A 25,759-nucleotide genomic window follows, 5' to 3' on the forward strand; every position below is an offset into this window, starting at 1 on the left:
CTGGTGGCTATACCCCAGGACCCAGTACAGATACGGCAGGCATAATCCCAATTTTCCCAGTCTTTCCTTGAAAGAGGTCCATCTGCATACTTTGAAAACTGAAGCCTGAGGGTCAGGCTTCTAAATTAGTACATACTTAGCATCAGGCCATGATACTCCCTGGGGACAATGAAACCATGTACACCTGCCATGCTGTCTCCCTGCAGCCTGCTGCATGTTGCCAGTATCTCCCTGGAAGGAGCTTCTGCACACGTCTGAGCCCTAGTTTTTGCAAGTGCTGCCCAAGAGTTAGGTCTCTGGAACACTTGACTCTCGCTCACAAGTCCCACAGGACCACAGCAATCAAAGAAGCATTTCTTAACAGGCACAGCAGCAGCCATGGCTATATATCAGGGCCCAGTGCAGAAAGGCAAACAAAAGTGCCTATTCCCTTGTTTCTCACTGGAAGAGGAGTGAGTACATTCGTCCCCAGCTGCTGCCTGAGGATCCGGCTTCCAATCAGCCTTCATCCAGGCACCGAATGGGATCCTCGCTTGGGATACTGTCTGGTCTTGGCGCACCCTCAACCACTGAGAGCCACTAAGAACAAAGAAGATGACCTGGACCATCACAAAGCTTTGAGATACAACCAGGAGCTCAGGCCAGGCTGATTGACAAGTTTCATCTCCTATGTGAGTTGGACAGATACATGCAAAAGAATGAAACTGTTGAAAAAAATTAAAAAACAATGAAAATGGACCCCTATCTTATATTATACCCCAAAATCAACTCAAAATGGATTACAGACTTAAACTTAATCTAAAACCAAAAAACTCCTAGAGGAAAACATAAGTGGTAACCTCTTTGACATTGGTCTTAGCAAAAAAAAAAAAAAAAAAAAAAAAAAAAAAAAATTGGAGGTTTGACCCCAAAAGTAAAGGTAACAGAAGTAAAAATAAACAGGTGGGACCGCATCAAATTAAAAAGCTTCCACGCATCAAAGTTAACCATCAACAAAATGAAAAGGCAACCTATAGGATAGGAGAACACATTTGCAAGTCACAGAGCCAATTAGGGGTTAATCTATAAACTATACAAGGCATTCCTACAACTCAATAGCAAAATATTAAATAATTAAAAAGCACTCAAAGAACCTAAATAGACTTTTTTTCCAAAGACATGCCCACAGTTACATGAAAAGGTGCTCAACATCACTAATCATCAGGGAAATGCTAATCAAAACCACAAAGAGATATCACCTCACACCTGTTAAAATGTCTATTATCAAAAAAAAAAAAAAAAAGATAACAAATGTTGGTGAGAATATGAACAAAAGGAAACTCTTGTAACCTAGTAGAAGGAAGGTAAACTGGTGTGCCCACTATATAAAACAGTATGGAGTTTCCTCTAGAAATTAAAAGTAGAATGACCTTAAATCCAGGAATCTAACTTCTTGGTATATATCAAAAAAAGGGTGAAAAAATTTTTTAATGTTTGTTTTTTGAGAGAAAGAGACAATGTGAGCAGGAGAGGGGAAGAGAGAGACACACACAGAATCTGAAGCAGGCTCTGGGCTCTGAGATGTCAACAAACCCACAAACTATGAGATCATGCCTTGAGCCGAAGTCGGATGCTTAACTGACTGAGCCACCCAGGCACCCCAAAAAAGGGAAATTATTATCTCAAAGAGATATCTGCACTGGCATGTTCATTGTAAAGTTATTCACAGTAGCCAAGCTACAAAAACAGCCAAAGTACCCATCAATGAGTGAATGTATCTAGAAACTGTGGTATGTAGATTCGATGGAATATTATTTAGTCCTTAAAAAACAAAATACTGTCATTTACAACAACATGGGAGAGCTTGGAGAGCATTATGTTAAGTGAAACGAGCCAAAGAAAGGCAAACACCAGTGTTACTTACATGTGAACTCTTAAAAAAAAAATGTGGAATTCATAAAAATAGGTTTAAAACGTGGTTGCCATCAGATCTAATATATAATGTGACTGTGGTTAACAATATGTTACTGTATAATCTGTATAATTGAAAACTGCTAAGAGGGTAGAACATAAATTTTCTCACCAATAAAAATAAAATTAAATATATGAGGTGATGGATGTGTTAATTAACTAGATGGGAGGAATCCCTTCACAATATATACTTACATTAAATCATCACTTTGTATTCTTTAAATATCTCATAATTTTATTTGTCAGTTATACCTCAGTAAAGCTAAAAAAATATGCCTGTTGAATGAGGCTATGCATAAATAAGTATTCATATACTGTACCCCAGCCCACACACACATTAATTTATTATTTAACCTTCAGGAAGCCAAGGTTAATGTGTCTTATTCATTGTTTTATGCTCAGAGCTTTCCATAGTCCTTAGTATATGGAAAATGCCCGTTAAATATTTTTTGAAATATTATGGTCTTGGGTTATGGTATATTATAAGCTCAAATAAAAATAGGATTTTTATGAAGCATGCAAAAAGTAAAATTGTGTTTGCGTGTGTTTTAAAAATTCACTAACTATCCATCTAGAGTACATGAGAAAAGAGAAACAATTCAAAGCATGTTCTGCCATGTAGTATATTAAGGGTTTTGGTAACTCCAGGCACCAATTTCCTTGGACAAGTGCTGAGGTGTGAGCTGTATACAAAAGGCATGAAGATGAAATAGATGTTGATAGATGAATGATTGATTAGATAGATTGATAAAATGTTGTTTTTTTACATACTTAATTCTAAGTAGTAATGTGTACATTGAATCTATTGCTCCTAACTTCTGCATAATAGCCCATGTTTTGTGGTTACCGTATTTTACCTACCCACCCCACTTAGGACAATCCACATTGCCTCTGTTTCTCCACCAATACAAGTTGTCCTTCCACAGGCATGCTTATTGGTGCTCTTTTACCAATATGTTAGATGCTGCTATTAAGGACTATCATTTTTGGAGCAAATAGTATTGTGTGCTTATCTTGACTGCTTCTGGAATGGCTACACCAGTCTAAACCACCACTACCACAGTGTAACAGTTTCTGTATCCCCACAACCCTAGCAGTATTTGGCAGTATTCAGCTTTTTAATTTTATTAGACGAATATCATAGCTGTAAGTGATATCATAGTGCAGTTTAAAAATCTAGTTTCCCTGATTACTAATAATTTTGAACATCTCTTTAAGCTACTTCTTAGATCTTTAGCGTTCATATTAAATTATCTGTTCCATATCATTTGCCCATTCTCCTAATGAGATTACTGATTTTTGTTGTGAAGTGCATGATTTCTTAGATAGCTGATTTTCTGATTTCATCTTAAACATTGCAAATCTCTTATCCATATATATCCTCTCTTAACTTTGTATTTTTTTTCAGTGAATAAAAATCTCTTATTTTGTGTTATCAAATTCAATGTATTTATCTAAGAGTTTATGCTGTTGAAATTTCAGGTTGCTCCCAACTCATAGATCCCAAAAGCATGCTCCCTTTTCATTTATTAATTTTATATATATATATATATATATTTTTTTTTTTTTAAATTTTTTTTTTCAACGTTTGTTTATTTTTGGTACAGAGAGAGACAGAGCATGAACGGGGGAGGGGCAGAGAGAGAGGGAGACACAGAATCGGAAACAGGCTCCAGGCTCTGAGCCATCAGCCCAGAGCCCGACGCGGGGCTCGAACTCACGGACCGCGAGATCGTGACCTGGCTGAAGTCGGACGCTTAACCGACTGCGCCACCCAGGCGTCCCAATATATTTTTACCTTTCTCATTTAGATCTTCCATTAGATTCTTTCTTGATCTATTAATATCAATCCAGTTCTGCTTTTCTTGATGGATAGATCTACTTTTCTAAATATCATCCTAAACAAAGTCACTTTATTATTTTGGTGCTCACTTTATTATGTTATGCTGCAATGAAGAAATCCAGAGTAAAAGATCCTAAAAAGCATCTAAAGTCTTGGAGAAGAAATTTTATACAAAGGAATGAGATTAAAAATAATACTTGTACTCCTATATAGTAGTATATATGCTAAAAGACATAGGATAAATACTCTCAAATCTTTGGAGAAAAATAACTTACCATGAAAAAAATCAAAATATCAACTGAGTTGAATATAGAATAAAGACAATCTCAGATTTATAAGTACTCCGAATATGTACATCACATACATACTTTCTGGGGTGGAATTGGAAAATATGCTCTCCAAAACAAAGAAATTAACCAAAAAGGATAAAAGGCAGAAAATGGAAGAATATCCAATCCAGAAGACTGGCAACTGGAAGCTCCGAGGTGAATCACATCTAGAAAACAACAATTTCTGCTTAAAGCCCGAGACAAGAGGACTCAAACAAATGACGGAGAGAAAGGAAGAAGACAGACTAATCTGTTAAAATTTTATTCTGAAAGTGAAAAGAAGGAATGTATTTTATCTTAAAGCTTAATAGTTAAAAAAAACATGAGTCCACAGGTTGCTTGAAAGATTCTGCTGATATAAATTGAGTTTGCTCTAATATCTTCAGTCAGCCATTGGGCAGCTGAGGGCTGCAAGGTCAAGAATGGTTGGAGGTGGGACCACTTGATTTTGATGTACAAAGTTTCTCGCCCTGAAACAAAACAGGGCTCGTCTCATGGCATTGTCAGGGATCCAAGAGTGGAGGTACACATGTCCCAGTGTGTTTTCAAGCCTCTCTTTGTATCACTGTTGTTAAATTCCCGCATAAAAGCTTGTATAGCAAGCTCACAGTAGGTATGAAAAGAAACTTCCAAGGAGTGGGAACAGGGCAAGGTGTAAAAATTGGGTCCAGCAAAACAATAAATCTACCACAAAATGTGCAAGTGGTGCAGAATAGCTTAATCTTCCGCAATTGTAGGTAGAAGTCAGAAGATAATCAAAATTGGTAAGTCAGGAAAGAGCAAGATAAGCATTTTATTTAAAGATAAAAAGGAAGTTGCTAGAAAAACACAATAAAAGAGTTAATAGAATTTCCTTCAGAGACAGGTTTTGAGAAATAGAAAGTTTGAGCAGGTGACAATTTTTCATTATTAGATTTTCAGAACTTTGATTTAAAAAAAAACTTCTAAAGAATTAATTGCTTAAGTTAAAATATTAATATTATGACTAAATAATATATGTTTAAGATTAGAAATTATGAATAACAAAAGCTATCTCTTTTAAGAAAATACTCATTTGTCTCGAAAGAGCTAGCAAGACAATATTTCAAAAAAAGGACTATGGCATGGTCTTCAAGACAAGTCAGAAAAGCAGCATCTTAAAGAGTGTAATCAATATATCTGAATTATTTAAAAAGAATGTCTATGAAAAATGTCTTTGGAAAAAAATAGAATTTGTGTCTGAAAAAGATAAAACCAACTAGCATTTTCTATTCTGCTAAAGCCAAAGGGCCAAAAAGTTGGAGTCCATACAATGTAGAGTAGCAAATGACTTGGAGCTCCAGAAAAGAAACAACAATAGAACAAATTATTTAAGCCCCATGATAGTCCTCTACAACACTGAGTGTTCAGTTTAGGACACAGAGATTTCTGTGGATTTCTTTTACTCACCGTTATTGATGCTGCCAACATTTTAGTTAGAAGTAACTAAAAGAGTACTATTATTTTTGCCCAAAAATATATTTAAGTAATCTGAATATTTCACATTATGATATTAAGCAAGTGTAAGTTAATTGGAATAAGTAAACTTCCTAAAAATATCTAATACTTTGGAAAACAGTGTTATTTTTATTTTTCTGTTCCTAACATTACTCTATGTATCCACATTGCTATTATGTTAAAGCCATACCTAACTACTTAAAATGTATTACAATTATTTGTGTAGATGTGCTTACCCAGTAGGCTCTGTTTTCTTTAAAGGTGGGAACTCTTTTGTTGTGCTCATTTTAGAGTCTCCAGCATTTAGCATAGTGCCTGTCCCACAGTAGATACTAGTGACTGAATAAATTTTTAAAAATTAACTATAATCCATTTAGTAGTGAATGAACTGTAACTTTTGGGAAACCCCTATTAAGCATCTACTCTATATAGGCACTAGTTTTGAGAAGCAGAGAAAAAATCGTAATACTTTCCATCAAGCAATTTACACTGTAGGGGAAAGCACCATACATCTATTGAGTAGTTATTACATGGCAAGAAAATGGTGGACATTTACATATATTATCTCATTAAATCTGCACAACAACTTTTGAAGTCATTATTAATCCTGAGAAGACATACTATTAAAATCAAAATATAGTATGACAGTCTTTACCTATGCACCCCCTTTGTGTTTTTCTAAATTTTCAGGAAAAACCTTTTTCTTGTTTTGGCTACAAATCTGGAAGTTTTTCTTCATCCAGAAATACCAGTGTATCAATTACATAGTGGGCCATTATTCCAAAATATCTGACCAATTTTATAGCTCCTTTTTTGTATACAAGTTAGAAGTACTTAACATTTTAATAAATTATGTAATCCTTAATTATGAAAAAATAAGATTAACATGTTATAAACTTGTATAAAACGTTACTCTTCATAAAGGTATACATTATTAACATGAGTAGTAACAACTACCACTTATTAAGTTGATATTTTATAGTGAGGCAGTTGGCCAGGCACCCTACAAACATCGTATTTAATCCTCCCAATGATAATATGGAACAGTTTATATTAACTGCATTTTCTTAGATAAGGTAATTGAGTCTCAAATGGATTAATTTTAAGTTCACACATCTAGAAAGAATGATGACTTTTTTATCTGTTCAACTGAAAAAAAAAACTATGCTTGACCACTATATTATGCTGCCAACTCTACCTGTGTGGGCAACATTAATATTTCTGTCCCCATTTTACACATGAGGACACTGGTACCTTGCAAGATGAAATGCCCCACAGGGAGTCAGTAGAATCTTTGTTTTTCCTTCTAACTCCAACTTCAGTCTGGTGGGATTAAAGAGTCCACCAGTAAGTAGAAAAGACAAATACACAATTGCTTTCTACATTTTACCTTTCAGAGAACATAAAAAGTGAGAAAACAAGAAAACCGTCATTACTGATCATCACTTTTCTGAACACCTTTTTGGTACTACCCAAGATTTGCTTTGGAGCTCTCTGCAAGCAAGTGTCCTTAACAAAGAGTAGAGAATAATTACATATAAAGTTAGTATAATGTTTGGAGAAATTTCAGTGGAATTGTATATTGTACTCACATACATACTTTTTGAGTCTCCAAGGAGCTTCTTACAACTCTGCAAACCATTTGTTACCAATCACTTTTCTCCATCTGATGAGGGCCTTTCCAGAATCATGAGGTATGAGAAGACTTTGAAATCTAACTTGGCATTAGGGGCCACTTGGAAGCTACTACTAAAATGTTCCTGTTACCTCTGTGGTTCTATTTTTTATTAATTACCACAAGTATTTGTAATATTTCAGATTATCAAAAACCAAAATAAATGCACAAAAAAATTTTGTCTTTCTTATAACGTCTTTGGGAATAAAAAGTTTTGGGGGGCACCTGGGTGGCTCAGTCGGTTAAGTGTCTGACGCCTGATTTCCACTCAGGTCATGATCTCACTGTTTGTGAGTTTGAGTTCCACATTGGGCTCTGAGCTGACTTTGGAGCCTGCTTGGGACTCTCCCTCTCCCTTGCTCTCTGCCCCTCCCCCACTCACATGTGCTCTCTCACTCTCTCAAAAATGAATAAACCTTAAAAAAAAGGTTTGATAAATGCAATATTCTGCATATTTAAACTGCCTTGCCTCATTATATGTATCAATCAATCTGTCTCTCCCTCTCTCCCTTCCTCCTATTTCTGGTGTTAGCCACCACATAATTAAAACCCAAACTAATTATAGTATTTATACATTAAGGAGTATCATGGAGCTGCTTGTGGCCCACAGATCTGGCCTGGCACAAGGAGAAAGGCAGTGGGCATGTTAGAAATCTAAGCAAGCCAAAATGATCATTAGCAAATCCCTAGTAGGAGTAATTCCCCTGAAGAAATAACAGTTCCTGTTATAGAAGAAAACCTACCCCAGATGGAGGATGACCAGCCAGTCTTCCTTCTGCTTCAGAGATGCTCCTAAAATAGGTCCAGCTTTCAGAGATATTCAACGTAAGGCTTAGAAGAAATAGCCACAGTCACCAGCTGGAGCAAAAGTGGAACACAGTAGTTGTTAAGAGACTCCCAACTCAAGCAACAAAAAACACGGGTTCTGGTTCCATCACTTAGTAGTTAGGGGGTCTGGGGAACATCCTTATTGTTTATGAGCCTCAGTTTCTTTATATGCAAAGTAACATATATGCAGCAATAATTATTTTTGTATTTGTAAGGATTATTACAGTTAATTTGTAGGAATTAAAGACAATGTATTCAAAGTGCCTAGGACAATGTCTGGCACAAACTAGCCTCTCAAATTACATACTTTTTTAGAATTACAAGGTGTAATTCTACAAGTTCTTAAGGTGGCAGATGGAAGAATGTAAATCACAGTAATGAAGGCACACTAATGTTTAAATGTGAATGGGATTCAGTAATAATCCTTTATAACAGCTGAAAAATGTAGACTGGCCCATGTTCTTCTGTCTACAGTGTACCCTTACAATCCTCTAAAGATAATTTACAAAAGCTCAGTGGAAAAAATAATAATGGCTTGAAAGCAAGTAACATCTATAATTGAAAAAAATTAGATAAATTAGGCAATGAGTATGTAATGTATGTAGGGAATAAAGTCTGGAATTAGATCATACTTAACTTGGATAGAACAATAAATCAACTTGTTAATTTAGGGTCTAGGTTACTGAATATTCAGATATATGCTTTTAATATTCATTTTTCCAAATTTGTAATATCTTTATAATAATTCTTTGATGTTCAACTCAGCTATATCTTTAATCCATAAGTGCTTTAAAGACCATTGAATATGCCCAACTTTGGGCCTAATGGTGAGAAAGGTAGCCAAGTTTCCTATTCATGTTAGGCCTAAATTCCAACCAATAATTTAAGATGGTTTTTCAGCTTATCTCATAAATATTTTTCTACCTTTTTAATTTTTCTTTCATCACAAAAAACATTGTATTCCTATTACTTAAAATGTACAGTGGCCACAAACAACTCTCATTTTTGCTTAGCAATTAACTATAACCTATCAATACATAGTTGCATGTACCAAATATAGTTGACAGTATGGTTGGTTTTTAAAGGAGTTAGACAATACGATTGATCTTTAAAAGGGTCCGAAGTGTTAGTACATGATAGCTGGAGAATTTTTAAGAACATCTCATTTTAATAGTCATAGAGGATTTTTTAAAAGACAGATTTGTTGAAACCCTATGTTATCGGTGCATTCTGCAATGAAAATCTTTCATATAAACATGCACAATATATTACCAACTCATAATATGATTATTGCCTTGAATTGATATTGGCATCCTCTAGAGCCGTAAGGAAAATCACATAATATTCTGAATTATTTCTTTCTGAATTGGATATCTATTGTAATTCAGTGAAATAAGAATAGTTAGGTGTCTTGCATTATGCATAATGAAAATTTTCACTCTTGAGTCTGTGGTTTGATGGGCTGATGAAACACTTTGTGACAGCTTTGTTTCTTAACTTTGCCTCATAACTAAAGAAAAATGACCAGCCATCTGGTTCACTGACACAAGCAAAATTTCAACTCTTGTTATATCTAGCAATATATGTACACATTATATGTGATTCAGAATTAAGTATTCCCTGAGTTACTACATAGGTCCGAATATTTTACCTCTGTTTTAACAGTATTCTAATATTCTTTATTTTAATGTAAATTGATGCCATGGTATGTAATTCCATACAGTTTTATTCAAATCAGTTCAAAGTAGGATCTTCAAGTTAAAAAAACTAAAATACATTCAAGCCAAATATAAAAAGTTTTGCAATCACAGACCTTACAAATGATATTCAAGGGCTTGAAGTTTATTATTAGCCAGGCAGATCAATACTTTAATATATTCATTTTTATTTCAAATAAGTGCAGCTAAAATATAGTTTTCATTTTTTAAAAAAAGTAAAAATTAACCAGAATTATAAAATGATCTCTCAATTATCAAACAGTGCCAACTGGAATCTAATTTTTAAAAAGTAAATTTTCATTTTGTTCTATGATTTCCCTACAATCAAAATATGTGAAATGGAAGGGCATTCCAAAGGAATGTATAAATCGGGAGATATATTGATTTTCAACTAAAATATAAAAAGTTGAAATATAAATTTTAAAAAGTGTTTTGTAGCTCATTATTTTCCTTTTTTCCTCATCTGTCTTTCTGTGCCACTCATCTAGCAGAAACCCAAATCTTAATGAATTCATCTGTTTTCTTACTGAATGCTTCTGCACAGCTAAATACTACTCAGCCAGGAAAAGTGTGACTACAAATTATTTAACCTGGGTCCTGGCAATCTTATTATAATTTTCAAATGAATTGACTTCCTTTCTTTGTAAAATGGGGCTATTTCTGGAACCTACCAGTAATAAGTTGAATGGTAGCACAAGATACACTCCCACCATCCACTATCTATAACACGTAAGTATTCAAGTCCAGTAGGCATGTCAGTAGTTTCAGAATTATTAACTTGTAACTCCATGGGAAAGAATCTTATTAACCAAAGCCATGGTGCTTATGTTCAGCTCTTTTTCCTGTAGTTTTATAGTCTCTACTCATTTCCAAAGCTACTTAGATCAGCACGTTTTGCCTCTACCTGCTCAACGAGGTTATTTCATACATTTGTAATGTAATTAGATTCCTTTGTTACAGCCTATGTGATAGTTATTTTTATGTGTCAACTTGTCTGGACCACAGAATGCCCAGACAGTTAGCCAGCTATTACTCTGAATGTGTCTGTGAAAATCTTTCTGTATGAGATTAACATTTGAATTGATCTACTGAGTAAAGCAGATTGCCCTTCCTAATGCAGGTGATCCTCATCCAATCAACTGAAGACATGAATAGAACAAAAAGACTAAAATATAATTCCTCCTGCCTCCATGCCTGAGCTGAAATATTGGTATTTTCCAGCCTTGTGGACTCAGACCAAAACATGGCTCTTCTTGGATTGCAAACCTACTGGAACTACAATTCAGCTCTCTTGGGTCTCCAAGTCTCCAGCTTATGACCTGTGTATCTTGAAACTTCTCAGCTTCCATAATCACGTGAGCCAATCCCTTATAATAAGTCTCTTTATATTATATAGATATATCACTATATGATTATTTGCTTACATTAGGATTTACTCTTTGTTCTATAAAAGTCTGTGGGCTTTGAGAAATGTGTTGTGTCATGTAAGTCATGTATTCACAATTACGGAATCATACAAGCTATTTAAAGAATTCTTTTAAAAATGTTCCCTGTGCTTTACCTATTCAACCTTCTTTCCTCCCAAACTGCTGGCAACTACTGATCTGTATATCACCTCTATAGTTTTGCCACTTCCCAAATGGCATACCGGTATGTAACTTTTGTTGACTGACTTCTTTCACTTAGAAATATACCTTGAAGATTCATCCATGTTTTTGCACAGCTTGATAGCTAATTTCTTTATATTGCTGAATAGAACCACATTGTTTGGCTATATCACATTCATTTATCCACTCGGTTATTGGAGACTTCTTGGTTGCATTCATGTTTTGGTGATTATGAATATAGGTTTTATAAACCTTTTTGTGCAAGTTGTTTGTGTAGAAATAAGTTTTCAAATCAGTTGACTAAATAGATACCAGCATGACTATTGCATTGTATGGTAAGATTATGTTTAGCTTTTTAAGAAACTGTCAAACTGTTTTCCAAAGTAGCTGTACTGGTTTGTATTACCAACAGCACTGAATGAGAGTTTTCATTAAGTTTTGGGAAAAGAATATTCCTCTAGATTAGACCATTGAAATACTTTTCATAAGAAACAAAAATATAAATGTTATTATAGATCTCAACCTTAAAAACACAATAGTGCCCTCAGATTAAAATTAGGATTTCATTGAAAGCAACATGTACAGTCAAATCAGCTTATTGAAATACATATATGCATTAGTAATGACTTTTTTCATATTGGGTCATAGCAGAAGATAGGATTGGTTTGGAAAATAAAGTCTTCAAGAGTTAGGGTATAATTTTACCTTTGTATAGATTCATTTTCTTTTAAACATCCAAATTTGCCTCTGTTTAGTTGTTACCTCATTTGAGATATTGAATCTTGTTCCCTCTTTTACTAGGCTTACATTTCTGGTGCTGTAGTATGTCCTTTCTATAACAGATCAAGGAGGAAGAAATGCTCAGCCTGCAATACATTTTCAAATCAGTTTTCTATTTCTGGACAAGATAAAATAGTCACTGTTTAATTTGGGTATCATTATCTTTTTTTAAAATTTTTTTAAATCTTTATTTTGAGAGAGGGACACAGTGTGAGCAGAGGAGGAGCTGAGGGGAGGAAGACACAGAATCAGAAGCGGGCTCTAGGCCCTGAGCTGTCAGCACAGAGCCCGATGCAGGGCTCAAACCCATGAACCGTGAGATCATGACCTGAGCTGAAGTCAGACACTTAACCAACTGAACCACCCAGGCGCCCCTGGGTATCATTATCTTAATACTTTACTGTCAAGATTTAAACGTGATCCATTATTAATAGTAACGTGACAGAAATTACTAAAATTAATTCAATATATTTTTAATATTTAACATAGTATTGACATACCGATTTATAGAAATCTGTATATGTGCTGATAATAACCAGAATATATAGCCAATACACCATCCATATTTCTCCCACGTAAAAACTGGACACTTTCATGATTATACATAATGTTTATGATTTCATCCCTAGTTTGAACTCCTGAATGTAGGTCATCTAACTGAATTATTCCTCATTAATATAGGTATTTATTTGTGTTTGTTTGTTTGTTTGTTTATAGTGTTGAAGTTTGAATCTAAGTAATGCTAACTGGAAATAATGTGAAGGAACCATAGTATATAATTTTCTAAGAAAAAAATGACAAAAGAATTTGTTTCAAATGTACCGATTTATTATTCTGCTTCCATTAAAGTATGATTAAAAGTATAGATCTTGGGGCACCCGGGTGGCTCAGTGGGTTAAGCGTTCAACTCTTGATCTCGGCTCAGGTCATGATCTCACGGTTCATGAGTTTGAGCCCCACATGGGGCTCTGTGCTGATGATTTGGAGCCTGCTTGGGATTCTGTCTCTCCCTCTATCTCTGTCCCTCCCTAGATCATTCTCTCTCTCTCTCTCTCTCTCTCTCTCTCTCTCTCTCTCTCTCTCCCTTCCTCTCTCTCTCTCTCTCTTAAATAAATTTTAAAAAGTATAAATCTTCCTCAACTTATGATGGACCTACACTCCAATAAACCCATCACCTGTTGAAAATATTGTAGGTGCAAAATGCATTTAAGACACCTAACCTATTGAACATTGTAGCTTAGCCTAACCTATCTTAAATGTGTTCAAAACTCTTACATTAGCCTACAGTTGGGCACAACCATCAAAGCCTATTTTACAATGAAGCATTGAATTTCTCATGTAGTTTATTGAATACTTACGGAAAGTGAAGAACAGAATGGTTTTAACTATACAGATTGTTTACCTTCATGATGGCCTGACTGACTGGGGGCTGTAGCTCACTGCCACTGCCCAGCATCAGGAAAGAGTATTAGACCATATATCGCTAGTTCAGGAAAATATCAAAATTCAATGTACAATTTCTACCCAATGTGTATCACTTTCACACCATGGAAAGTCAAAAAAAGTGTAAATTGAGGGGCGCCTGGGTGGCGCAGTCGGTTAAGCGTCCAACTTCAGCCAGGTCACGATCTCGCGGTCTGTGAGTTCGAGCCCCGCGTCGGGCTCTGGGCTGATGGCTCAGAGCCTGGAGCCTGTTTCCGATTCTGTGTCTCCCTCTCTCTCTGCCCCTCCCCCGTTCATGCTCTGTCTCTCTGTCCCAAAAATAAATAAACGTTGAAAAAAAAATTAAAAAAAAAAAAGTGTAAATTGAACCATCATAAGTCAGAGACTATCTGTAACTCATTCTACTCTTCTGACTTGTTTAATGAATAAATACTGGAAAGCATCCAAAACATTGGGTGCTGCAGAAAAAGTATGATATAAGATATAGAAAAAAAAATTTGCTCATTTTGTTTAATGGTACTCAAATGGATATGAACTATTACTACAATAAAAAATTAGGGAAGAGGAAATGAGGTATAAGTTTAATTATACATGATTATATATGAAATATAAATTATTACTTTACTGTATATATTTTAACATATATTAAAAACTTATAATGTCCCGTACATTATTATAGATACTATTGTATATAGTACCTGGAACATACATTATTATTACATATAATTGCATTTTCTCTTCATAGCATTCTGTGCAATGGATGCCATGGTGCATTGCCTGGATCTCTTGATATATAGTATGGAAAGTTTGCTTCATTGAGTCTGTATTTTTTTAATGTTTGTTTATTATTTTGAGAGAGAGAGAGAGACTGAGTGTGAGTGGGGGCAGAGGCAGAGAGAGAGGGAGACACAGAATCTGAAGCAGGCTCCAGGCTCTGAGCTGTCAGTATAGAGCCCAACACGGTGCTTGAACCCACAGACCACAAGATCATGACCTGAGCCAAAGTTGGCTACTTAACCAACTGAGCCACCCAGGTGCCCCTTGAGTCTGTCTTTATATGAGAAATCAGAAATGGTAATGAAAATATGATTTCTAGGGGCACCTGGGTGGCGCAGTCGGTTAAGCGTCCGACTTCAGCCAGGTCACGATCTCGCGGTCCGTGAGTTCGAGCCCCGCATCAGGCTCTGGGCTGATGGCTCAGAGCCTGGAGCCTGTTTCCAATTCTGTGTCTCCCTCTCTCTCTGCCCCTCCCCCGTTCATGCTCTGTCTCTCTCTGTCCCAAAAATAAATAAACGTTGAAAAAAAAAAATTAAAAAAAAAAAAAATTTAAAAAAAAGAAAATATGATTTCTAAAGGTTAGAATTTTTTTTCAGGTTTGAGGCATGATGTTATTCATTTGTATGACGAGTATTTATTGAGTACCTACTATGTACTAGCCCTCTTTTATGGACCAACACGTAAAAATCTGCATTCAAGCAGCTTTACATTCTAGTTATGTAGTGGGTTTGGTGTTTAAGGGCTTTGGAAAGTAAAAAAAGTAACAAATGTCAGGTTCCTTTATTATTAATACACAAATATTTCTTCTTCCTTTTGTCAAAAGGAAGTGGATACTATCTTCCCTCAAGCTTAGAACATGTAAGCTTTTAAAAATGGTGTGTATTTAGCTTAACTCACAAGAAAAAAGAGCAGATTGCTTGTAAAATTTTAAGTTATTACCAATGACTAAAGCTAGAATAGTCTGGAAATTTCCCAAGGAAGAAATTATGAAATTAAGAGCTAATACTTCATTTGAAAGTAAGTTTATTTCAAAGAGGACAAGATTAAGAAAACATGCCTTTTCAAATTGATAAGCTTTCACCCATTGATATAAAAGTATTCAAGTTGTACAGCAAAGACCATCAAACCCTAACATATATTTTATTGTTAAACAGAGAAATATCAGTTAACAATTTGACTACCTGAACCAATTGGGCAAAGTACCAATAGTATATAAAATGCTTTTGTATGAATTAGGAAAAGTTGCCATCTCTGGGTAGATAAATTACCAAAGAGCATCCCTTTCTCATATTGATCCAATATCAAGTCAGGATTCATGGAGAGAATTCAACCCCCGTGTGCTCCTGCTTCAGGGACCTTTGTTCAAGGAACCACCTGACAAAAACCTGTGCCACAGCCCTGATTACTGTCACTGCCAGAGAAGAAAACAAAGAGTTCAATAAAGCATCATCTGAAACATACCAAATTAAAGTTATCCATAGTGAAACAGACATGTAGTTGTAAAAATCCAATCATTCTACAAAGATGAAATAATTTCATAGTTTTTTAGATAAAGAATGTGGTGGCAGGGTGCTTCTGGATGAAGAAATACAAGAGGTCCACTATGCTTACAGCCCAAATGTTCTTTCATAGAATAAGTGACAGATGTCAGAATCCTTTATGATTAACACATATATGCCCTTTTGGTCCCCACCAAAAGCCTCTAGATGTTTAGTTTTTCTTTGGCACCTTGACCACAGAGAGCACCTTGTGTTAGCATATCTTTTTTCCTTAACATTATAAAGAAAATATATTCAGATGATAATGTGATATACACGCAGGTAAGTCTAAGAAAAAATGTTGAAAGAAAGTAGGATGCATTCAGTATTCTAGAAATTGTTTAGGATTCATGTTTTTCTTACAGGTTAGTATTGATACATCATGCATGCCGCATCTCATAAATAATGATGCCCAGAAGCTAGGGATGGTCATGAATACTTAGTTTGTAATAGAAAGTCTGTTGGTTTGCCTATCGTCTGCCTGTCTGTCTGTCTGTGTATGTGTTTGAGAGTGAATTGTTTCTAAAATTAACAGCAAAATGAAATGATGGCCAGGAGAAAGATTGAGAGACATACTTTCTTTTATTTTTTCTTTCCTTTTTTTTTTTTTAATTCTAAACTATACCTGCCTTGATTTTCCCTTTGAAATGAGAATAGAAATCACCATATTCTGCAATCCCTCCCTGTTGCACTTTGGCTTCCCTTCAAGCAGATGCCGAAGTGGAGTTTGAAGCCATCTTTGCTCTAGCAAAGATTCCATATGTGGCACAGCCACTGAAATATGTGGCTATTACTTAGTTGAGTTTGTGGTAGTCTACACTTACTTTCCAGGATCTATTCTGTTTCTGCAGGGGACATTCTGGTGAATTAAACATGGATATGATGGGGACAATCATCATTAAATTCTTTAGCTCCTCAAAAGTAGCCCCCCCCCCCCGCCAGGGGCTAATCCCACCTACCAATCCCACTCCCTAAACTTCCCACCCCTGGGTGCAGTATTATTTTTTATTTGTTATCTGTGTTTGTGTGAATTTTGGAGGCTTCCACTTAGGCTCCCTCATTATAATAATTATTACCTTAGAGTCTTAGGAACCAATAGAGGGGGGTGTGCTATCCACTGCAAAGTATGTATCCTAATTGTGCATTTGAGGACAGAGGGGATGACAATTAGATAGGAGATTATACACTTGGAGACTGAAGAGGTTATAACCTGGTGTGTGAATAGACCTATTGGATCCACTGTAAGCCAGAACTTTCTAAAGTTCATTCATCACCTGCACCTTATATGCCCTCACTCTAACAGGAATGTCATGATGTTGCTTCAACTCTCCAAATATCAAATATTAAGGCAGACTCTATTTACTACAATCCTTAAAATGTTTAGCTATTCTCTTTCCCCCATAGAACTATTAGCTGATAAAATGCCATAGGTTCCTTTGAGGAGCACTGGGAAAGACATCACTATGTATGGTTGCCATGGCATTGCAGAGTCCTTTCCCCCAGGGACAGGACATCTTTGTCAATGAGAGCTAACCCAGGGTTGGATACTGGCCTAGGGAGTTTGATCTTCTTTTTAGGAGACAATCCTCAACCTCCCAGCAATCTATCCTGGATTTCTTCTGCTAATACAAGCTAAGTAAGACCCTTACAGCTGCCCATCTAGTCTGTTGTAGGGAAGTTACATTCTGTTAACCATTTTCAGAACTTTTTGAATATCAGCCCCTCAGCTGCCACTTTACCCCCAATGCTCATTACAATTCCTATGGACCCCTGGCTTTTGGCAATTAAGTCCCAATTCTTGTTTTCCACTGTTACAGAGGCCTGTCCTTTCCATTCTCTCAGTGATCCAAGTTCGGGTCAGAGCCTGTCCTGCCACCAGCCCACATCTAAAGAAGAGAGCCACTACTGCCCAAGTGTAGTGAGGCTTGTGTCTGTTGCATCAGCAAATTCTTTTACACAGTCTTGGTAAATTCTGTGTCCTCTTTGTCTTCTCATGAAATATAATAATCTAGAAGTTCTTATGGCCACACACAGTGTGTCTCTCCCAACACATTCACTTCCCCAAGGCCTTTAATTCCTACCTCTACTTTCCTCCATGCCAATCCCTTTCTCTACTTTCCTCCATGACATTGCAACTTTCCAAGTGTTGGCATTTGCTTATTGCATGCTCTAGCCACTGTGCTAGTAGCAATGTACATGATCTTGGGTTCTTGCCAGAGTGTTACATTATGTATGTCAGGAGAATGCTTTCAAGGCAATAAACTGTTTTCTATCCAAATTTATCTTTCAACCACTTTGATCTAGCAACTTCAAATCCAGCCCCACATGTATTCTTCCAGCTCCTGCTGGTACATGCTGGCTATTTCTCACAGATACTCTGGTATATACAATCCCTCTGCCCCCTCATCAGGATCATCACCTCCCCAGCTGGGCGATGCTGCAACTTAACCCCAGCTGTAGGACATAGTCAGGAGGGGAGATGGGGTGTATCTTGAAGACAGCATATATTGCCTTGGGAGGGAAGGAAGCATTGTCTTCCTAAAGGGAGGGTAGAGGAAGTTATGTGATCAGTTGTTGAGGTATTCAATTAGGACAATTATCCAAACTGAAAATGTCAATCAAACCATTATTCATTTACCACAACAGTGCAAACAGGAGGCAAAAAGGAGTGCCAGCTCTCCAGTGTTCTCTTTTCCCCCTATAAATCAGTATGCCAAGAAAAGCCTTATAATTGCCTGGGGTTAGGCCTAAAAAATCTTACCTAGAATTTTGGCCTTGAGATGAACTCCTCAACTTGATCCTTTATGCTATTTGAGAGAGTAGCATAGGCTACCCTGACAAGGACTCAAATGATTTGAACACCGAGGGGCTATGACCATAACAGGTTAATCTATCCGAGGCAACAGCAGACCAGAGCCACAGTCAAAATCACCCCAAGCAGGATGATCGAGCCTACCAGGAGTATGAACACAGTCATGGGCCTCAACCATTTCCAAACCAGAAAAAGATGCCTCATAGCCCATTAGGGTCTACTCTAGAGATCCAGGAAGCCTCCCACTAAGCCTCGTAATGTACTGTTCTACTTTGTCAGTTTCCTTGATTCAGGTGCAGCACAAGACTTTGGCAGTGGCACACTCCTTCCTTGCTGGCCAATAAGAGGTAGAGGCTTGTGCGATTGTCCAGTACTACCAAGGCCAACGCACATAGGCTCCTCCAAAGCTGAGGTGGTATCACTAATGACCTCAGCCACGGTCATGGACAGGCTTCACATAACTCTTCTAATTGGATGACCTAGACAACGAAAGAATAACTACATCTATGCATAGCAGGAGCACCATTGTAAACAAAATGGCCCCAATAATGGATCCCATGTCCCCTCCTCCAGATGTTTCATTTGCCACAATCTTTGACAGGAGTGAGTTGACAGAAGTGGCAAGCATTTTGTTCTGCAGTATCAGAGTTCAAATGCAGCAATACATCAAATCCAGATAATAAGGTTGCTGTACCCAGGGTACCAGAAAGGTACATGATTAAAGAAATGTCCATTTGTGATATTCAGGAGTACAGCAATCAGATTTTTTTATCTGTAGGATTAGGCAGGGGGTGACATATCTGATAGCTCATCAAATTCATGGTGCTGGCAGCTACCTATATGGATACACCAATGAATTCAGTGATGCAGGAGCCAACACAAGCTACTCTGTGGAACAAAAAGAGTGGAAGTTAAATACCTAATTCTCCTTTCCCCATATCTGAGCTCCTAGATTGAAGATGTTCATATGCTATCAATTGGGAGAATTATTCCCCATCAACAGCAACTTGGGCAGTTTTTTCCTATTGTGGGCAAGCAAACCTTCCAGTAAACCTTCTGGCTTAGATCCTTTTGTGGTTTAGTATAATTTTTATTTTATATACAGTAAAACCATGTTCCAGAAACATGCTTGTAATCCAAAGCACTTATATATCAAAGTGAATTTCCCCATAAGAAATAATGGAAATTCAGATGATTCATTCCACAACCCAAAAATATTCATAAAAGTGATTATAATACTGTAATATAATACAAAATAATACAATACAAAATATAAAGAAAAATAAACAAATTAACCTGCACTTACCTTTGAAAACCTTCATGGCTGGTGTGAGGGAGACAAGAGAGAGGAGGGTTATTGTGTAGGACAACTTTCACTATCACTAATGGAATCACTTCAATCTGTTGGCTCAATTGAATCTATTTCTGCATTGGGGCCATTATATATGCTCACGTGGATGTTGACTATAGTACAGTATTAATAAACTCTTGTCATGTACTGTATTTAATGTAACTGGCAATAAGGCAGCAGAAGCAAGAGGCTATATCTGCAGGCAGCCTGACCTAGAATGAAGCAAAGCATTCCTAAGCTTACTCTTATATGAAAAATCAAAAGACTATCCATAGGTGCTTTGAAGTGACCAAAAATACACTAGTTCCAGTTTTGGGCACCTTCCAACATTCTGAAAAATCACTCATTTCTGCCAAACACCATGGTCTAAGACCAAGCATCTGAGCATAGGAGATGATCACCCACAATCCTGTAGTGAGAGAGAGAGAGAAGAACCATTGGCTCAGTTGTGATCATGTGACATTTGGCATCACATACTACTCATATTGTAAGACATAACTTTTTTATCAGGTTAAAATTTATTAGAAATGTTTGCTCGTCTTGCAGAACACTCGGAGAACAAATTACTTGTAATCCGAGGTTTTACTGTACTTATGTCCATTCTGCAGGGCTACTCAGGGCCAAGTGGCAAGGTCGTCTTAAGGAAAATGTTGAACTAGAGACCTTCAATTAATGGTCAATATCTTCATGATCCTTATAGGCAAAAACCCATGCTCTGTCTCCAGGGGTAAATAGAGAAAGAGATAACTGTCTCCCACCACTTGCTGTTTAATTGCCATCCTAATCTTCCACCAATTTGGGTCTTCAGTAAAGGGTCAGTGGCATGGAAGTCCCCCATGGAGTCCAAGGTATCTATAATCCCGAAGGAAGAGTATACAATTGAAGGAATAGCTGTGCAGCTTGGCCAAAGAAGGATACGAAAAGTACCCTTTTGAGGAATTGTTGCATTGAGAGTCCAGACTACTCACCTGAAATACGTAGTCTATGCTGGGCTTACCCCATCCTCTCCTATGTACCTCTTAAGTGTGTCCTTTAATTGTCCATTTAAATGCTAAGCAATCCCTGGATCCTGGAAGTTTTATGGAGCAGGGAGAGTTCATCATTACGCTCCATAATTGGGCCCATTGTTTGCACCTTGAGCTAGAAATCCATTATCATCATCAGGTCCATTATCAGAGGCAATGTGCCCAGGGAAACCAAGAAAAAAAAAATGGCTTTCTAGGGCCTACATAATGGGCCTGAGTCAGAAGAATACAGAGATGGTAAAGCCAAACACGGAGAAAAAGTAAACAAAATTAAGATTCAGTAGAACCTTCTGCATGGGATGAGAGGCCCACAGTGATCTATCTATAAAGAAGACCCTGGCCTGTTGGTTCAAGAGAATGGTCCTTGGGCAGTATTTTTAGCCTTACTTAAGATATAGCTGGCAGGCCAGCTTTTCCACACTATTTCAGTATCTTCTGATTAATAGTGGTAGTTCGTATCCGCCTAGGTCCTATCTAGGATGATGACTGAATTTCCATTTTCCATTTCTCATGGACTCAGGAAGCAACTGCTTGCACATCTGCTGGCTCTGGGGCAGAAAACAATTCATTCTTCATATTTAGTTCACAAAAGGGGTCTGCTCATTGATTATGTTTCCCTTTATCAATACAGTGGTCTTTTTAGTGACATGAATAACAAAAAAGCTTATTCGGAACAAAACACATTTTGATCCAAATGTCTTATCCCCCAAAAGGAGCTTATTTTATATGCCAGTCCAGGACTTTCCAGTGGCCTAAACCAACAGCCAGGACATTAATCACAGCCTATGAGTCAATGAAAATACAGCACTGCTGATTTGCTGAGGTGGTCTGGATAGCCATCCATACTGCATGAAGCTCTGCCAATTATCCTTTTTTAAAAAAATGTGTATTTATTTTTGAGAGAGAGAGAGAGAGAGAGAGCACAAGTTGGGGAGGGGCAGAGAGAAAGGGAGACCCAGAATCTGAAGCAGGTTCTAGCTCTGAGCTATCAGCATAGAGCCTTATGCAGGGCTCAAATCCATGAACCATGAGATAATGACCTGACCTAAAGTCGGACACTTAACCAACTGAGCCACCCATGTGTCCTAGCTCTGCCAATTATCCTAAGCATCATTCACCATGCTCCGTAAGAGACAGGTCTCTGTCAGTTTGGATGGCAGCTGCATCTCATTCAATCCTAGTAAAAGTTAATCAGGAGGAGCAATCAGTGAACCAAGCCCATGTATGGTCCTGAAAGTCTCTATATTTGGGTCTCTACTGAGCCACTAGACACAGAGCTCCTTGAACTATATTCCTATGGGGTGGAGGAGCATTCCTGAGACCTTTCCATGGTGTCTGAGGTCTTTCATCGTTGCAAGACCCCAGGTGGGCCAGGCTTTTCCCCCTCCTGTGTGTACCATTTTCTGAGAATCCCAAAGCCACCATTTCACAATTTGAGGCCCCTGCTCAGACCCATGGAATGACTGGGATTTCTGATTGTGAGTCTACTTCATGGCCATGGGTCATGTGTTCAGTACCCACCAAGGTGTAATAAGAAGCCAATGATTGCTTCTCAAAAGGGGTGTATAGCTTTTAGCTTATTTCAAGAGCTTAAGGGTCCAAAATCCCAATAGCATTGCTGGTCCATAGTGATATCCCTCTGCTCTAACTCCAATTGATGAACTGAGAGGTTGCTAAGACCATTAACTCAAATGGTAAATGTGGATCAATGAGAATAAAAGAAAGGGCAGCCCTGGAGGCCCCTTGGAGGGCCTCCAGAGCATACTGTTGGTCAGGTGTCCACACAAATTTAGCAGCCTTTCTGCTAACCTGGTAGATAGGTGTCATCAAGTTCTACATGCAGGGTTTATGAGAGTGCCAATAGCTAAATAGACATACTAACTGCTGGGCCTCTTTTTTATCTGTCAGTGCAAAGATAACTAATGCTCTAGCAGTCATCTCCTCTGGAATGGAAAGCATGCCCCTAATATCCAGGAACTTGACTTGGGTACTAGGACCTTGTATCTCATCTGTGTTAATGCCCCAGCTGTGTGGCTGCATGTGGATCAATAGAGCTTCCAGTCCTTATTGGGCAGTGCTTTTGTCTGAGCCCACCAGGAGGATGTCATCAATAAGTCTAGTACTCCCTCTGGAAAAGGAACGTTTTTCTAGATCACAGTCTACCCAGTGATGGCAGGTAGCCAAAAAAGTTATGTAGACTTGTGAAAGGACATTAAAGTTGTATTGCAACTAATTTCCCATAAGGTTAAATTGACCAAGGTTGTGATAGAGGGATATGTTGGGGGGAAAAAAGCATTTATGGTTATCAGTTGCCATACATCAAATTCCCTTGGCTGGGGCAATAGTCACATTGTCTGGTACTGCATGTGCCAAAGGTGTGGCACTATGGCACTAGTTACCAATATTCAAAGATGAGTTTCAGGTACTAGAGGTCATATGTACAGGATAGATGGAACTCTCAAATGCAGAAATAGTCTTACAGAGAATTTTGATTTCCTTAAACTCAGCAATGAGGACAGTTATTTGTTTTTGTCCCATAAGCAATGGATAATTGTTTTTGAGAAAGACTAACACTAGGGACAGTAGTCAGGCAGGGTCACAGTTTTCCACACACCCAACTAAAATGATCCCAATCATTCTATTAGGATTAGCAGCTAATTCCATCAAGGTATGGGAGCTGAGATAAGCAATAATGCACATAGACAATACAACTATACCATTCAGTAGTGGGATACATAGCAATGGAGGTTTGTAGGGACCCAAATGGACTTATCCCTAGCCAGGCTTAGGCAAGGGTTCCAGTGACGGTGGTCTCAGGCCTAAAACCAGAATTCATTACATGTTCTTTCCTTATCCTGGTGTCAAGGATTGCAGAGACCATAGCCACCTATGCACTGTATCCAAAGGCTCAAGAAGTACAATTCTCCCCCACCTTCTCATAGAACCCTAATTTTTACATAGGACCCCTAATCATCCCATGAGGCAGAACACCTTAACCTAACCCTTTGTCTTATTTTTAAAAGCTGAGAAGTTCAGGTAAATCTTGATGGGGCTCTCCAATTCATCTCTAGATTCACCAGAAGAGGTATCATTAGAAGATAGCATCTGCATCAGTCACATGGTCATTACCATGCAGAACTGAGCAAGGCACCTGTTAGTCACCTCTGTGGCTGGGTACCCAGCTGCAAATTTGTTTATAGGGAGCCCATCAATCTCCTTCTTTAAGACCCCTTTCTCAAGAAACCGAATGCAAATATATTTTTGGGAAAACCCTGGCCTGCATCATCTAGTAAACCATGTCTGTTTATTACTCTTATGCTACTCTTTCTGGTGGCCAAGATTTGCTATTTTGGCATTACCACTTTTTCCATGCTGGGGAATTTGCCAGTCAAGACTCATATTGTGTCATGGACTGATTGGCTTGACCTCATGAGGATGTTTAACTAGGCTGGCTAACTAGCAGGAGCAGCATGGACAAACCTAGCAATCTGAGTCTGGTAAATGGTCTCATCAGAGACCAGAGTTGTTTTCAATCACTCACTGTAGACCCAAGAAACCATCAACCATAATAGCCTCTGTGAGGATAATCCAAACATGTTTTTCAGTGGCAGGGAACTTGTCACAGTGAACCAAACTTTTTGATCTCAAAATAATACCATCTGAGGAAAGAGGATCTTGGGTATTTCACTCTTCCTTTCTCCCTGCTCTCTCTTCCCCCTTAGGCAATGTGGCCTCTGATGGGACACTCTGAAGGGGAGACTATAGTAACACACCCTAGAAGGTGCCCTATCCTTCACTGAGTTTAACAAATGACCCCCTTCATTGTAGAGACAATGAAGAGACAAACTAATCACATCTCTAAGGTTTCTTTGGGCTGCTAGGCAAAGTAATTCCGAAGGGCTTTACATGAGTTTTCACAGGACACACAATTATCAGTAACCTGCTGTGTCACAGGACATCCATTAACACCAGGGATCTGCGCAAAGATAGCAATAGTCATTAGACATAACTCAGCAAGAGAGTTATCTGACACTTTTTGGTCCCATTGTAGGAAGACCATAAGCAATGGCTAGGGAAATGCTTCCATAATTTTCTTTGAGACCCTTGGTTGGGTTTCTAGTTTGAGCCACTGGGCAAGTTCAGCTAGGGAGTGAGGGGCTAAAGAGAAAGATGAGTGATCTTCCTTAGAAGTGAAAAATTTCTGTAAACAATTTTCTAGCACTCCTCAAGAAAGGTACATTAGCATGGCCAATGGTGCCCAGTGAACCCTCAGGCTTTTTACTCTTGCTATTCCAGAATGACATTTCGTGCAATTGACATTTCTGCTGTCTGTGCCAATTTTGTCATGCAATCAGGTTTAGTGGTGGTCAGTTAGGACACTGAGAGAAACTGAAAGTAAAAATTAAGACTTTATTTACTTACTGCAACAGTAAACACAAGAGGCAAAAAAGAGGTGTTAGCTCCCCAGTGATGAATTTTTTCCCCACAAAATGGCATTGGGATGGTGTTAGGTGAATGCAGTGCAGACAGGGGGAATTGTCTTACTGTCCAGGGACTACTAACAGAAGACTACTACCTCTTTATGGATCTATAGACAAGGGGTAGGC

At 37.7% G+C, this 25,759-nt stretch overlaps 1 long non-coding RNA gene across 4 annotated transcripts in view; it reads right to left on the reverse strand.

Moving 5' to 3' along the window:
* Positions 1-349: 349 nt before the first annotated feature.
* Positions 350-25,759, reverse strand: part of LOC123601030 — a 106,635-nt gene continuing 81,225 nt past the window's right edge. For 2 of the 4 annotated variants that reach the window (XR_006713939.1, XR_006713942.1), the window contains 2 exons: positions 8,017-8,131; positions 350-579 (listed from right to left, as the gene is read on the reverse strand). This is a non-coding gene — a long non-coding RNA (uncharacterized LOC123601030). Of the gene's footprint in view, positions 705-8,016; positions 8,132-20,082; positions 20,101-25,759 lie in introns of all 4 variants that reach the window. The other 2 variants (XR_006713940.1, XR_006713941.1) reach the window with 2 other exon arrangements.

This window comes from Leopardus geoffroyi, chromosome D1 (assembly GCF_018350155.1).
Source record: "Leopardus geoffroyi isolate Oge1 chromosome D1, O.geoffroyi_Oge1_pat1.0, whole genome shotgun sequence".
NCBI lineage: Eukaryota > Metazoa > Chordata > Mammalia > Carnivora > Felidae > Leopardus > Leopardus geoffroyi.